The following is a 16,546-nucleotide window of genomic DNA, read 5'->3' as shown; positions in this document are numbered from 1 at the left end:
GATAATTGATATAATCTATTTGGTAATTCACTGTTTACAGTTCACATTCTATGTCACATATCATAGAGATAGAATCGTGAACAGGAGACATATACCTTTCACCTTCTAGTGTTTACGGTTTAGTGGGAAATGGGATAATTAATAAAAATAAACTGTTTTATTTACTATATACCAGGCACTGCTCTAAATACTTTATAGATGTTAACTCTTGTCATCCTTATAACATCTTTGAAGGTACTGTTATCCTTCCTATTTTATAAATGAGAAAAACAGGCAAAGAGAAGTTAAGTAACTTGCTTAAAATCACACTCCTAGAATGTGGTGGAGCCAGGATTGAACCAAGAAGTATGGCCCCATTCACTGAAGCACACCACTATGTTATTTCCGAAATAAGTACAAATGTCTAAGAGGGAAGAAAAACAGGATGCCACGGGGACATATTACCTAATCAGGGGTCAGGATAGCCTTCTTTGAGGAATTGACATTTAGGTTGAGACCAAAAAGAAAAAGGAAACTTACAAGCAATGGTCAAGACTTGGAGCTTTATCTTGGAGACTAGGGATAGGGAATCTACGACCCACAGGCCAAACCCACCTGTCATTGGTTCTTGTAAACAAAGTTTCATTGGAACCCAGCTACTGCCATTGGCTATGTGTTGTCCATGATGTACTTTGTGCTACAGCATCAGGCTTGAGCAGTTGCAACAGAGACCATACGGCCTGCAAAGTCTAAGATATTTACTACCTGGTCGTTTACAGAAAAAGCTTGGGAACGTTTGTTATAGGCAATAGAACGAAATCAAAATTGTCAGGTGGGAAAGTGACAGGATTAATTTGCATTTAAAAATATCACTGTGCATCTAGTATAAAAAATGGATTGAAGACGGGCAGGATTAAAAGGAAATAGAGGCCATTTCAGTTTTCACTCATAGATAAGGAACAATGGTGGCTTAGACTAGGTCTGTCAGAAGGGATAGAGAGAAATACATGAAGTTGAGAGAATGGAAAGGCTCTGATGATTAATGAATACAGAAAGTGATGAATACTAGAATTTAGGATGATAAAGGATTCCAGGTTTAAGCAGTTGGGCACATGGCCGATGGAGTAAGGGGGTGACATAGCTAAATACCGATTAGGGTATTTAAATAAGGTTTCAAGGAGAATTCTGAATGGATAATGTCCTCGGTGTAGCCTTCTAAATGAGAATTGAAGCAAACTGTATTCAATTCACCGAGAGTGATGGCGGAATCTGATGTTGATTTTGAGTCTAGTTTCTAAACTATCAATAAATATAGAGGAACAATCCAGCAACACTAAATGATTTAACATATATTTTAGTGTAGGTATGTGAGTCATGATCCAGAAGAGATCTTAAGGAGTGAAGACAAGTGTCATCTCAAGTCCCAAACCCAAAGCCACACTTCTGTGCATGTGGTGCAAGGGGACTCAATCATCAATAGGGCACTGGGAGGTCAGATCTTCCTATTAGGCCAATAGAGTGGAAGGAACATTCACCAAATAGTACGAGAATATAGAAGGAGTTATTTTCCACGAAGGAGTTATTTTCCTTGAAGAAACTCCAGAATACAAGTTCCATCAGGAGTAATAACAGAGATGAGGGAATGATAAAAAATAGATGAATATATGTGATCATATTTAGGGAATTATTAAGGATTACTGGGATGTGAGGCAGGGTGACATTAACTGGTCTCTGGCTTTTTGGAATATATCTTTTTATCTGATGTGACCTATATGGGATGTAATAGTGGGAGATTCAATAGGGTATGTGAAAAGGTTGGTAGAATTAGCTACTTCTCTATTCTATTTGGTCAACGACTCCAGCCTCTTACAGACCTCAGTACCCACTATTTTAGAATTCCTAAATTCTGAGAATTCCTGAGAATGTCCCATCCCTTGTACCTCATGTCTGCTTCAAAAGGTCCAATATCATTGCAAGGGCAGTGTTCCTTCTGCCAATCTTGCCCTGATATGCTGGCCTGCGGTCGGGCCTCAGACACATTCCATCAGTACTTCTCTACTTTAGGAGAAACCCACCCCTGATATGTAACTGATGTGTAACTGTATAGAAAGCATTTCCACCTGAATGTTCTCTTACTGCTCAGATTCAACCCATTCCAATCTGAATATCATTCTTCAAATGTGATCGTCTGCTTTACTACAGTACTTCCTTCAGTGGCACCACTGTTCTTCAGATCTCCCAGGTTAGGTAGATTAAAAATTATCTTCAAATTCTCTCTTTACTTTATTTGCCATGGTTAATTGGTTACCAAATCCTGTAACTGCAAAATATAATCAAAATACTTAGTCATTCTCTATATGTATCATATTGGGCAAATTATTTAACATTCTGGGCCTCCATTTTCTCATTTAATAACTCAAAATCAGTACCTTTCTCATGAAAAGGATAATCCATTGAAGATAGAATAAGAGGCACCGTACTGTAGTGGTTTAGAGCATGGACTTGGGAGCCAAATTGCCTGGGTTTGATTCTAGCAAGTTACTACCTGTGTGATCTCCATGACTTACATTTTCCACTTATAAAAGGCAGATAAGAGAATCTACCTCATAGAGTTGGTATAAGGATTAAATGAGCAAATATTTGTAAAGGTTTTAGAATTGCTCCTGACACACAGGAAGTGCTAGATAAGTATTTGTTAAATAAAGGTCATATCTACATATACGGTAAACTATAGTTCCTGGCACATTGTAAGCACTCAAAAATGCTAGTTATATGTCAAATGTTAGCTATATGTGTTATGATTTATTCATCTTCTCAGCCTCCATTGTCTCTAACCCATGATTTCATTAGCTTGCTCTTGAATTACAACCAACTAGAATATTTGCCTCTACCTTTCCACCCTTCTCCCTACCTGTGCTGGATTATCTGCTATGAGTTTAGCATCATATCTGTTCCCATCTTTACTCTTGTAGTTCTCGAGCTATATTTCCCACAGTCTCCTCCTACTAGAATTCAGCTAATGAGAAGCACTCATGCAAGGGCCAGAGATTGTGCGTAAATCAATAGTTAGCTGACATGGAGTACCGCCAGCATCTTCAGATCATCGTGCTGTGAGAATCACCTACTTAAGTGCTGTTGGCAACTGAGGTCATTATCAATGGCTTTCTTCCCATTTCTTCACTTCTGGAGTCCCTTGAAGTTAGAAATGATCTTCCTAACCTTTGCTCTTTCAGCTCTTCCAAAGTTGTGTAAATTTCTAATTCTCTGTAATAAACCCTTTCGTGCTCTAAATGCATAGTATATTTTTGGCTTTTCTTCTGTACTTAATAATAGAATCATTAGTGTGATTCCTATATTATCAAACCAGGTTCCTATCAAATCTGAATGATTTCCTATCAGAAAACATTTTCCCTACTATTATTAAACTCTTTATTTCAAACAGATGCTCCCATTGATCATGTCTTAAGATAGTATAAGGAAGGATTGGTTCCAGTATTTCTAACACCACAGAAACATTTCCTGACTAATATGAAATCTTTCCGGTATTCAGTACTTTTCCATCTGATTTTTCATTTCAGTGTTTCATCTTATTTTGGCTCATATATTTGAACATTTATTTTCCTTTATTCATCTTCATTTTACATTTCTGTTCCTATCTTTTCAGGGTTCACTTTCCTGCACTATATTTGTATACTTAGTTGCCTATGGTTCTGTGTAGATTTTTAAGAGCAGAAGATATATACACTTCTCATTACCAACAATGACTTCACATCCAAATCCACGGGTAAGATTACATATAAGAAAAAGTCGGTGTCTCATTTGCCCTACTCAATTAAGACACTAGAGCCTACCTTAAGTGTTTAAATATATGTGTGCTTTGTTCTAGGTTCCTTTGTTTTTAAGAACCAAGGAAATCTATTTCCCAAATAGAAACCACATCTAGAAACATATTCTATCCATCTCGCCAAGTCTTGAGACCCAAACAACAACTCCTGGAGGAGAATAGAAAAGATGATAGAGAGAAAATGAAGAACTTCTATCTAGCACAAGACCTTTTTACCGTCAAAAACTTTTCCAGTATGCACACCTATTCTTTATGATATCTTACATGATCCCCCACAAGGAGGCATTAGGAAGGAGGGTGTTAATCGGACATCACGCAGCTGTTCTGGTCTACAGTTTTCTTAATTCCTACTCATGCTGGCTGGTCTGTTTTCCCTTAATTTAAGTCATTCTTTTCTTTGTATTCCAATCCAAAAGACATTTGCATGGTCCCAATTTTCCTTGTTTATATCTATTACCTACGAAGAAGTACTGCCTGGTAAGGAGGACAGTGGCAGAGTGATTGGAAGCATGACTGCGTGTGCTTATATCCCAGCTCTCATACTCGCTAGATGTTTCCTTGGTCAAGTTATTTAACCTCTTTGTGACTCAAAGACATACAGTTTACTAATTTATAACTCTAGCATAATAACAGTGCTTTCTTCATACTTCTGCAAGATCAAAGAAATTAGTACACTTAAAGCACATAGGAGAGGTCAAGCATGAAATATATGCTTCAAAATGTTAGCTTATTGAAACAGATGTGATTATAAATATTATTGTCAATTATTTTTTGAAGCACAGCTTTTGAACAAATCCTTCAAGTTCAAAATTTCTGTGTGTTTTCCAAATGCCCCCATAATCTGGTGTATCCAATACATCAACACAATTTTCTATTTCTTGTCAAAGTAATCCTTTCATTCCAGTCAGGTTGAGCCCCCTGTTCCTGTACATATATTTATTAATAACAGTAAAATAATAACTACCATGTATTTGGGGGTTTATAGTTTATAAATCCCCTTCTCATATACTACTGCTTTCAGTCCTGCACTATACCTTGGAGATTAGCGGTTTTATGCTCGTTTTCCAATGGGAAAACAGATGCTCAGAGAGATGGGATGACTTGGTCAAAGCACCTTTCATGTAAACTATTCTGAAAACAAATCTCAAGTTTTTCCTGCTTGTTCTCACCCCATGTCTTGCCTTATTCTGTCCCAGTTACCTGAAACCCAGTTACCCACCACCCAACATCTTCTACAATCCATCTTACTCAGTGTGAAAGCTCCAAATCAAAGTGCCACCCTTATAAAATTTCCTAACTTATCAATTAGTTTATATTTTTGTTTGTCTATTTAATTACAATTACTACCATATACTTTAAAACTTCATTTTCAAAAAATGAAGGAACGTGGGGCTGACCCAGTGGCTTAGCGATTACGTTCATGCTTTCTGCTTTAGTGGCCCAGGGTTCACAGGTTCAGATCCCAGGCGTGGATCACACACCACTCATCAAGCCAAGCTGTGGCAGCATCCCACATACAAAAAATAGAGGAAGATTGGCATGGGTGTTAGCTCAGGGACAATCTGCCTCACCAAAAAAAAATAAATAAACAAAATGAAGGAATAGTAGATTCAAATGTTGCACATCAGAAAAAGTTGAGGTTGGGGGGCGGAGTCAAGATGGTGGCATAGGCAGACTCTGAACTCACCTCCTCCCGTGGACACAGCCAATTTACAACTACTCGTGGAAAAATTACCCCTGAGACAGAACTGAAAACTGGATAAGAGGAACTCCTGCAACAACGGACAATCCTAACTGGGGTAGAAGAGGCAGAGACTCCCTTCTGGAGAGGAAAAACGCCACCTTCACAAGCCGCCAGCTTCACGGCCGCCGGGAGCAGCTCACAGGTACGCAGCCTCCCTGGAGGCGCGGGGCCCTGAGCCGGGGAGCGCCCCCGCTGTGGGCATTTTGTGGACCCAGCACAATTGAGACCAGCAGCATAATATCTGACTTTGCCTGCTACTAAAGCATTGGGTAGCACCCCCAGAAAACCCGGTTCACAAAGAAACTAAAACTGGCTCTTAAAGGGCCCACGCACAAACTCACCCGTTCCAGAAAGCATCCTAAAATCACCAGAAAGAAAGGTGCACAGTGCTTCGGTGACAAGAGACTCACCTAATAGGCCCTGAGTGCATCTCGGTGAGGGGTGAGACCTCTCCAGGGACTAGGACATTGGCGGCGGCCATTGTTGTGGCCTGGTGTGAGCGTGCTGACACAGACGCCATTGGAGTTCTCCCTGAGACCTGCTAGCCCAGGGTCTGCTCCACCCGCTAGAGCACCGATTTAATCCAGCTCAGCCAGGGCAGGCAGCCCACCCTAGAGACTAGCCCCACCCAACAACAAGCCCTCAGGCAACGTGTGGGCCTGCATAGATTGGTGACTGGATTCTCTGCAGCCTGGCAACTGAGCTGACTTGAGCGGGGCAGGGTGTGCACAAAGAGCGGGTGGAGAGTGTGGGGCCGTGGCAGAGTGTGTGGGGCTCCCGCCTTGGAGAGACTGGGTCCACTTGGGGAGGTCGGGGCACTCACACAGGGCAGGACTGTGTTGACTGTGTGTGTGGACCTGTGGGCGGCAGGGCTTCTCAGCAACAGAAGACTTGTACTTCTCAAAGACCCACATAGGAGGTTTGCTCCACCTTCCAAAACCTGAAACAATTGGGTGCTCCTGTGCCTGAGGCCAGCCCCACCCAGCTGCAATCCTCAGAGAGCTGACAAGAGACCTAATAGGCTAGAGGCTTACAGCAATTGTAAGGCCCTGAGCCTAACAACCTGCCACGCTGGGGGCCTACTCACTTAAAAGAAATACTGCAACACAAATGTGGTATTAGAACTTGCAGTCAACTGTGCTGGGGCTCCCCACAGCTGATAAAGAGACTGAAGGGCCCACAACAACTACAAGCAGCTGAGCATTACAACAGCTGGCCAGGAGCATAACTCAGCCTCCCTGGGCGCCTACAGGGAGAGCAAACAGGCCACAGCAGAAGGATACACGTAGCCCACATAGGGGTCACCCTGGAACATTGAGAACTGAGGGAAGCACACTGGAAGCCTCCTAAGCCATCACTTACATAAGGTCACCTATCCAAGAGCAGGAGACGTAGCTGACCTACCTAATACGTAGACACAAGCACAGGGAAAGAGGCAAAATGAAGAGGCAAAAGAATACATTCCAAGTAAGGGAACAGGACAAAACCCCAGAAAAGGAACTTAGTGAAACAGAAATGAGCAACCTACCCGACAGAGAGTTCAAACTAAGAGTGTTAAGGATGCTCACTGATCTGGGGAGAAGAATAGATGGACTCAGTGAGAATGTCAACAAAGAAATGGAAGATATAAAAAAGAACCAATCAGAAATGAAGAATACAATACTGGAAATGAAAAACTCATTAGAGGGACTCAAAAGCAGAGTAGAGGATACAGAAGAACGGATCTGTGAGCTGGAAGAAAGACTAGAAGAAATTACCCAAGGTGAACAGGTAAAAGAGAAAAGAATTAAAAAGAGTGAGGACAGTCTAAGGGACCTCTGGGACAACATCAAGTGCACTAACATCCATGTTATAGGTGTCCCGGAAGGAGAAGAGCGAGACAAGGGGGCAGAGAATCTATTTCAAGAAATAATAGATGAAAACTTCCCTAACCTAAGGAAGGAAACAGACATCCAGGTACAGGAGGCACAGAGAGCCCCAAACAAGATAACCCCAAAGAGGCCCACACCAAGACACATCATAATCAAAATGTCCAGAATTAAAGATAAAGAGAGAATCCTAAAAGCCGCAAGAGAATGTCAAGTTACATACAAAGGAAACCCCATAAGGCTATCAGCTGACTTCTCAGCAGAAACCTTACAGGCTAGAAGAGAATGGCATGATATATTTAAAGTGCTAAAAGGAAAAAACTTACATGCAAGAATACTCTACCCAGCAAGGTTATCGTTCAAAATGGAAGGAGAGATCAAAATTTTCCCAGATAAGCAAAAATTAAAGGAGTTTGTCACCAAGAAACCAGTGTTACAAGAAATGTTAAAGGGACTGATTTAAGGGGAAAAGAGAAGACCACAAATAGGAAAAATTATCTATTTCCACGATTAGAACGTAATGGATACAAATGCACAAAAAAGAGGTTGGATATGATATCAAAAACAGAAAAGGAGGGAGGAGGGTAGTTAAAGAGTACAGCTTTCAGACAGAGGTCAAACTAAAGTGACCATCAATTCTGTATAGAAGAAGTAAGGAACAGAGAAGGACTACTAAAACACTGAGGAAAAAAAAAAAAGTTAATAAGTGGCAGTAAGTACATACTTATCAATAGCTACTTTAAACGTCAATGGACTAAATGCTCCAATTAAAAGGCATAGGGTGGCTGACTGGATAAAAAAACAAGACCCATATATATGCTGCATACAAGAGACACACTTCAGACCTAAAGACACTCACAAACTGAAAGTGAAGGGATGGAAAAAGATACTCCACGCAAATGGCAATGAAAAGAAAGCTGGGGTAGCAGTACTCATATCAGACAAAATAGACTTTAAAACAAAAACTGTAAAACGAGACAAAGAAGGGCATTACCTAATGATCAAGGGAACAATCCAACAAGAGGATATAACACTTGTAAATATCTACGCACTCCAATGTAGGTGAACCTAAGTATATACAGCATTTATTAACAGACATAAAAACAGAAATAGACAGTAACACAATAATAGTAGGGGACTTTAACACTCCACTTACACCAACGGATAGATCATCCAAACAGAAGATCAATAAGGAAACATTGGCCTTAAACGACACACTAGAACAGATGGACCTAGTAGATATATACAGAGCATTCCATCCAAAAACTGAAGAATACACGTTCTTTTCAAATGCACATGGAACGTTCTCCAGGATTGATCACATATTAGGCCACAAAACAAGTCTCCATAAATTTAAGAAGATTGAAATAATACCAAGCATCTTTTCTGACCACAACGGTATGAAACTAGAAATCAACTATAGGAAGAAAATCAGAAAAGCCACAAATACATGGAGATTAAACAAAATGCTACTGAACAACGACTGGGTTAATGAAGAAATCAAAGAAGAAATCAAAAAATACCTGGAGACAAATGAAAATGAAAATAAGACATGCCAGAATTTATGGGATACAGCAAAAGCGGTTCTAAGAGGGAAGTTTATAGCAATACAGGCCTATCTCAACAAACAAGAAAAATCTCAAATAAACAATCTAACAATGCACCTAAAGGAACTGGAAAAAGAAGAACAAACAAAGCCCAAAATCAGTAGAAGAAGGGAAATAATAAAAATCAGAGCAGAAATAAATGAAATAGAGACCAAAAAAACAATAGAAAAAATTAATAAAACCAAGAGCTGGTTCTTTGAAAAGATCAACAAAATAGACAAACTTTTAGCTAGACTCACCAAGAAAAAAAGAGAGAAGGCACAAATAAGTAAAATCAGAAATGAAAGAGGAGTGGTTACCACAGACACCTCAGAAATACAAAAGATTATAAGAGAATACTATGAAAAACTATATGCCAACCAATTCGACAATCTGGAAGAAATGGATAAATTCTTAGAATCATACAACCTTCCAAAACTGGATCAAGAAGAACTAGAGAATTTGAATAGACCAATCACCAGTAAGGAGATCGAAACAGTAATCAAAAACCTCCCCAAAAATAAAAGTCCAGGACCAGACGGCTTCCCTGGTGAATTCTACCAAACATTCAAAGAAGACTTAATACCTATCCTTCTCAAACTCTTCCAAAAATTGAGGAGAGGGGGAAGCTCCCTAACTCATTCTACGAAGCTGACATTACCCTGATACCAAAACCAGACAAGGACAACACAAAAAAAAGAAAATTACAGGCCAATATCACTGATGAACATCGATGCGAAAATCCTCAACAAAATACTAGCAAATCGCAGACAACAATACGTTAAAAGATTATACACCATGATCAAGTGGGATTTATTCCAGGTATGCAGGGATGGTTTAACATTCGCAAATCAATCAACGTAATACACCACATTAATAAAATGAAGAACAAAAATCACATGATCATCTCAATAGATGCAGAGAAAGCATTTGACAAGATCCAGCATCCATTTATGATAAAAACTCTGAATAAAATGGGTATAGAAGGAAAGTACCTCAACATAATAAAGACCATATATGAGAAACCCACAGCTAATATCATCCTCAATGGTGAAAAACTGAAAGCTATCCCTCTAAGAACAGGAACCAGACAAGGATGCCCACTGTCACCACTCCTATTTAACATAGTATTGGAAGTCCTAGCCAGAGCAATCAGGCAAGAGAAAGAAATAAAAGGGATCCAAATTGGAAAGGAAGAAGTGAAACTGTCACTATTTGCAGATGACATGATTTTATATATAGAAAACCCTAAAGAATCCACCAGAAAACTTTTAGAAGTAATAAACGAATATGGGAAAGTTGCAGGATACAAAATCAACATACAAAAATCAGTTGCATTTCTGTACACTAACAACGAAGTAGCAGAAAGGGAAATTAAGAATACCATCCCATTTACAATTGCAACAAAAAGAATAAAATACCTAGGAATAAACTTAACCAAAGAGGTGAAAGATCTGTACACCGAAAACTATAAAACATTTCTGAAAGAAATTGAAGAAGACACAAAGAAATGGAAAGATATTCCGTGCTCTTGGATTGGAAGAATTAACATAGTTAAGATGTCCATACTTCCTAAAGCCATCTATAGATTCAATGCAATCCCTATCAAAGTTCCAACAACATTTTTCACAGAAATAGAACAAAGAATCCTAAAATTTATATGGAACAACAAAAGACCCGAATAGCTAAAGGAATCCTGAGAAAAAGAACAAAGCTGGAGGTATCACACTCCCTGATTTCAAAATATACTACAAAGCTATAGTAACCAAAACAGCATGGTACTGGCACAAAAACAGACACACAGATCAATGGAATAGAATCGAAAGCCCAGAAATAAACCCACACATCTATGGACAGCTAATCTTTGACAAAGGAGCCAAGAACATACAATGGGGAAAAGAAAGTCTCTTCAACAAATGGTGTTGGGAAAACTGGATAGCCATATGCAAAAAAATGAAAGTAGACTCTTACCTTACACCATACACAAAAATTAACTCCAAATGTATTAAAGACTTGAATGTAAGACCTGAAACTGTGAAAGTTCTAGAAGAAAACATAGGCAGTACGCTCTTCGACATCAGTCTTAGCAACATCTTTTCAAACACCACATCTGACCGAGCAAGAGAAACAATAGAAAAAATAAACAAATGGGACTACATCAAACTAAAAAGCTTCTGCACAGCAAAGGAAACTATCAACAAAACGAAAAGACAACCTAACAATTGGGAGAAGATATTTGCAAACCATACATCTGATAAGGGCTTAATCTCCAAAATATATAAAGAACTCATGCATCTCAACAACAAAAAATCTACCAACCCAATTAAAAAATGGGCAAAAGACCTGAACAGACATTTCTCCAAAGAAGATATACAGATGGCCAACAGACACATGAAAAGATGTTCAAAATCACTAACTATCAGGGAAATGCAAATCAAAACTACAATGAGATATCACCTCACGCCCATCAGAATGGCTATAATTAACAAGACAGGAAACAACATGTGTTGGAGAGGTTGTGGAGAGAAGGGAACTCTCATACACTGCTGGTGGGAGTGCAAACTGGTGCAGCCACTATGGAAAACAGTATGGAGATTCCTCAAAAAATCAACGATAGAACTACCATATGATCCAGCTATTCCACTGTTGGGTATTTATCCAAAGAACTTGAAAACACCAATTTGCAAAGGTACATGCACCCCTGTGTTCATTGCAGCCTTATTCACGATAGCCAAGACTTGGAAGCAACCTAAGTGCCCATCAAGGGACAAATGGATAAAAAAGCCGTGGTATATATACACAATGGAATACTACTCAGCCATAAGAAACGATGAAATCCAGCCATTTGTGACAACATGGATGGACATTGAGGGCATGATGCAAAGTGAAATAAGTCAGAGGGAGAAGGTCAAATACCGTATGATTTCCTTCATTAAGTAGTAGATAATAACAACAATAAACAAACACATAGGGACAGAGATTGGATTGGTGGTTACCAGAGGGGAAGGGGGGAGGGGGGAGGGTGAAAGGGATAATTGGGTACATGTGTGTGGTGATGGGTTGTAATTAGTATTTTGGTGGTGAACATGATGTAATCTATGCAGAAATAGAAGTACAATGATGTACACCTGAAATTTTTACAATGTTATAAACCAATGTTACTGCAATAAACAAAAAATTAAAAAAAAAAAAAAAAAAAGAAAAAGTTGAGGTTAAGATATTACTTTTAGCCTTAACTTGATTTATTTATTTTTTTCTTTTACATTGTGTTTAATACATGAAAACACTCATATTTGAGAATCAAAATATGAGAGATAGGAGTAATCTTCCCCTATATCCTTCTCCAAATACAAGTACTGCTATTTATTTGATAGATGTCTACACTGTTATTTGAGGTTTGTTAACTATATTATAGTGTTATAATATACATACATATCTATCTATATCTATCTATACATAAGTATTAGAGTATGTGTATATATATATATTTTTTTCCTTTTAGCACTTTAAATATATCGTGCCATTCTCTTCTAGCCTGTAAGGTTTCTGTGGAGAAATCAGCTGATAACTTTATGGGGTTTCCTTTGTATGTAACTTGTCTTTCTCTGGCAGCTTTTAAGATTCTCTCTTTATCTTTAATTCTGGACATTTTGATTATGATGTGTCTTGGTGTGGGCCTCTTTGGGGTTATCTTGTTTGGGGCTCTCTGTGCCTCCTGTACCTGGATGTCTGTTTCCTTCCTTAGGTTAGGGAAGTTTTCATCTATTATTTCTTGAAATAGATTCTCTGCCCCTTTGTCTCCCTCTTCTCCTTCCGGGACACCTATAACACGGATGTTAGTGTGCTTGATGTTGTCCCAGAGGTCCCTTATACTGTCCTCACTCTTTTTAATTCTTTTCTCTTTTACCTGTTCAGCTTGGGTAATTTCTTCTAGTCTTTCTTCCAGCTCGCAGATCTATTCTTCTGTATCCTCTACTCTGCTTTTGAGTCCCTCTAGTGAATTTTTCATTTCCAGTATTGTATTCTTCATTTCTGATTGGTTCTTTTTTATATCTTCCATTTCTTTGTTGACATTCTCACTGAGTTCATCTATTTTTCTCCCCAGATCAGTGAGCATACTTAACACTCTTTGTTTGAACTTGCTCAGATAGGTTGCTCATTTCTGTTTCACTTAGTTCCTTTTCTGGGGTTTTGTCCTGTTCCCTTACTTGAAATGTATTCTTTTGCCTCCTCATTTGGCCTCTTTCCCTGTGCTTGCGTCTATGTATTAGGTAGGTCAGCTACGTCTCCTGTTCTTGGATAGGTGACCTTATGTCAGTGATGCCTTAGGAACCTTCCAGTGTGCTTCCCTCAGTTCTCAATGTTCCATGAGTTACCCCTATGTGGGCTATGTGTGTCCTTCTGTTGTGGCATGTTTGCTCTCCCTGTAGGCACCCAGGGAGGCTGAGTTATGCTCCTGGCCAGCTGTTGTAACACTCAGCTGCTTGTAGTTGTTGTGGGCCCTTCAGTCTCTTTTTCAGGTGTGGGAAGCCCCAGCACAGTTAGCTGCAAGTTCTAATACCACATGTGTGTTGCAGTATTTCTTTTAAGTGAGTAGGCCCCCAGCATGGCAGGTTGTTAGGCTCAGGGGTTTACAATTGTTATAAGCCTCCGGCCTTTAGGTCTCTTGTCAGCTCTTTGAGGATTGCAGCTGGGTGGGGCTGGCCTCAGGCAGGGAAACACCCAATTGTTTCAGGCTTTGGAAGGTGTGGCAAACTCCCATGTGGGTCTTTGAGAAGCACAAGTCTTCTGCAGCTGACAAGCCCCACCGCCCACAGGAACACACACACAGTCAACATGGTCCTGCCCCGTGTGCATGCCCCGACCTCCTGAAGTGGACCCAGTCTCACCACGGCAGGAGCCCCACACACTCCACCACTGCCCTACACTCTCCACCTGCTCCTTGTGCACGCCCTGCCCCACTGAAGTGGCCCCAGTCACCAGGTTGCAGAGAATCCAGTCACCAATCTGTGCAGGTCCACAAGTTGCCTGAGGGCTTGTTGTTTGGTGGGGCCAGTTTCTAGGGTTGGCTACCCATCCTGGCTGAGCTGGATTAAATCAGTGCTTTAGTGGGTGGGGCAGACCCAGGGCTAGCAGGCCCCAGGGAGAACTCCAACGCCCTCTGTGTCAGCACGCCCACACCAGGCCACAACAATGGCCGCCGCCAATGTCCCAGACCCTGGAGAGGTCTCACCTCTCACTGCAATGCACTCAGAGCCTATCAGGTGAGTCACTTTTCACCAAAGCACTGTGCACCTCTCTTTCTGGTGGTTTTAGGTTGCTTTCTGAAATGGGTGAGTTTACGTGTGGGCCCTTTAAGAGCCAGTTTTAATTTCTTTGTGAACCAGCTTTTCTGGGGGTACTCCCCAATGTTTTAGTGGCAGGCAAAGTCAGATATTATGCCACTTGTCTTGATTGTGCTGGGTCCACAAAGCACCTACAGTGGGGGCACTCCCCGGCTCAGGGCCCCGCTCCTCCAGGGAGGCTGTGTGCCTGTGGGCTGCTCCCGGGCCGCCGTGAAGTTGGCAGCTTGTGAAGGCGGCGTTTTTCCTCTCCAGAAGGGAGTTTCTGCCTCTTCCACATCGATTAGGATTGTCCTTTGTTGCAGGAGTTCCTCTTACCCAGTTTTCAGTTCTGTCTCAGGGGTAATTTTTCCATGAGTAGTTGTAAATTGGCTGTGTCCATGGGAGGAGGTGAGTTCAGAGTCTGCCTACGCCGCCATCTTGACTTCTCTCCTCATATGTTTCATTGTATGCATAAATGGGCTTTTCTCTAGTGCGTGTTAGAAAAGTGGAAGAACTGGTCATATGGTACACATCAAATTGTCTTCCAAATTTGGTTGTACTAATGGACATTTCCAGAAGCAGTGTTCAAAGGGCCTTGGGAAGAGTTGAATCCCGTTACTGTTATGAAGAAGTCAATTAAAACCACAAAATACTGTTGACTTTTTAAATATTTTTCAGCTTTCAATTCTATGGACAGAGATTCCATTAAACTAAGATATAAGAGTTGAAATTAGGTCTCTTTCTCTCCTCATGACTAATGCTTTTACAGAATGTGATTTTATAGAATACGTGACAGAGAGTTAGGGGTCAGTAGGAATGTTGTCTTTCTAGAAATGATAAGGACTTGAGTTGTGTAAAACAGGAATACAATTTTCTGCAGGTTGTATTATTTGTGATCTAATAATTTGAAAGCATTTCAGTTAGAAATAGAGATAGTAGCAAAAAGTTGGAGCTAAAAGAGTGAACAGCTGGTTTAAAACTGGTCATCAGAATGCTGGATACAAGATTGGCATTCTCCTAACATAGGATTTGTCACTCTTTACTAAGAGAGGATCTTACCCTTAGAGTATCAGATTTTGCCTGACATTTGTTAAGTATTCCATGTCTTTCTTTTGTGAACTCTTTTAATTTTTTTTTCATTTTAAATATTTACTAGTTGGTCTCCTGTAAAACACTCCCTGCTATAAATAATTTTAATAGAATGATTAACAATAAAATAAGTTGTATACCCAGATATGAAATATTGAATAATATTTATTTTTGATAAATTATAGCAATATAAATAGAAAATATCTAATTAGAGACATATTTATAATATCTTAAATGCCAATGTTCATCTGGTCTGGAGTTAAAGTTATTTAAATAATTTTAAAATGTAATATCCTGTTTTTTGTTTTCAGACTACTTAACTACAGAATAAGAAAAATAATGTATTTCCTGTTTTAAGTCCTTCATTCACTTACATACCAAACATTACCATGTTTTGCAAGCTAGTACAGAGCTCCTAATAGTGAAGGTGCCTTTGGAAAGACAGATGAGATATATGTTTCTTTTCATCATTTAACATAATTTATTTAGCATCTTTAAACAGTAAATAGTAAATGAATGGTAGTTTTAGCTACAAAAAAATAACTCAGAAAACAGAATTTAGTGATTCTTAATGAAATTAAAACATAGTCTGATCCCAGAAGTGGAAATTGGAAATGTTAAGATACCTTTTGTTGGTAAGTAGGAATGGTAATATATAAAACCATTTGTAGAAATTGAATCTATATACCATATATTTGATTCAAGAGGGAAAATGTGTGCCCTTGAAATACATTTTTCTTAATGCAGTCAATGATTCACAATTAATTTCATCAATAGATTAAAAACAATCATTGGAAGAAATTACCTGGTACCTAAAATAGTTTGATCTTTTTATTTCTGAGATACTCAATATTCTTGATCTTCCTTTGCTCTTTTTGGCTCATTTGACCTATATATAACTTTAAATAGCTCCCTGGCTGACAGACAGGCTATTTCTTCATATGGTAAATGGTAATACACTCCATTACACAGTAACTTAAAAGTCATAGCCCCACTGAGAAGCTGCTCCGAGAGTTTAACTACTCTCCTGGCAGATATCAGCCAATGTCTAGATATATTAGCAAGGGAGACTCTGCTGACCACAGAAGGATCTGGGAGGGAGTCGGGAACTT

The 16,546-nt window shown here is 39.5% G+C and overlaps 2 long non-coding RNA genes across 4 annotated transcripts in view; one reads left to right on the top strand and one right to left on the bottom strand.

Moving 5' to 3' along the window:
• The window catches only part of LOC147915744 (uncharacterized), a 67,262-nt gene extending 61,137 nt beyond the window's left edge, over positions 1-6,125 (bottom strand). For both annotated transcript variants that reach the window (XR_015554172.1, XR_015554173.1), the window contains exon 1: positions 5,978-6,125. This is a non-coding gene — a long non-coding RNA (uncharacterized LOC147915744). The remainder of the gene's footprint in view (positions 1-5,977) is intronic.
• An 8,076-nt stretch (positions 6,126-14,201) lies between these two features.
• Positions 14,202-16,546, top strand: part of LOC147915743 (uncharacterized) — a 77,542-nt gene continuing 75,197 nt past the window's right edge. For both annotated transcript variants that reach the window (XR_015553907.1, XR_015553906.1), the window contains exon 1: positions 14,202-14,285. This is a non-coding gene — a long non-coding RNA (uncharacterized LOC147915743). The remainder of the gene's footprint in view (positions 14,286-16,546) is intronic.

This window comes from Ceratotherium simum, chromosome 13, assembly GCF_057802395.1.
Source record: "Ceratotherium simum simum isolate JZ-2026a chromosome 13, ASM5780239v1, whole genome shotgun sequence".
Lineage (NCBI taxonomy): Eukaryota > Metazoa > Chordata > Mammalia > Perissodactyla > Rhinocerotidae > Ceratotherium > Ceratotherium simum.
Note: the sequence above shows the minus strand (reverse complement) of the source record. Positions and strands in the feature narration are given on the sequence as shown.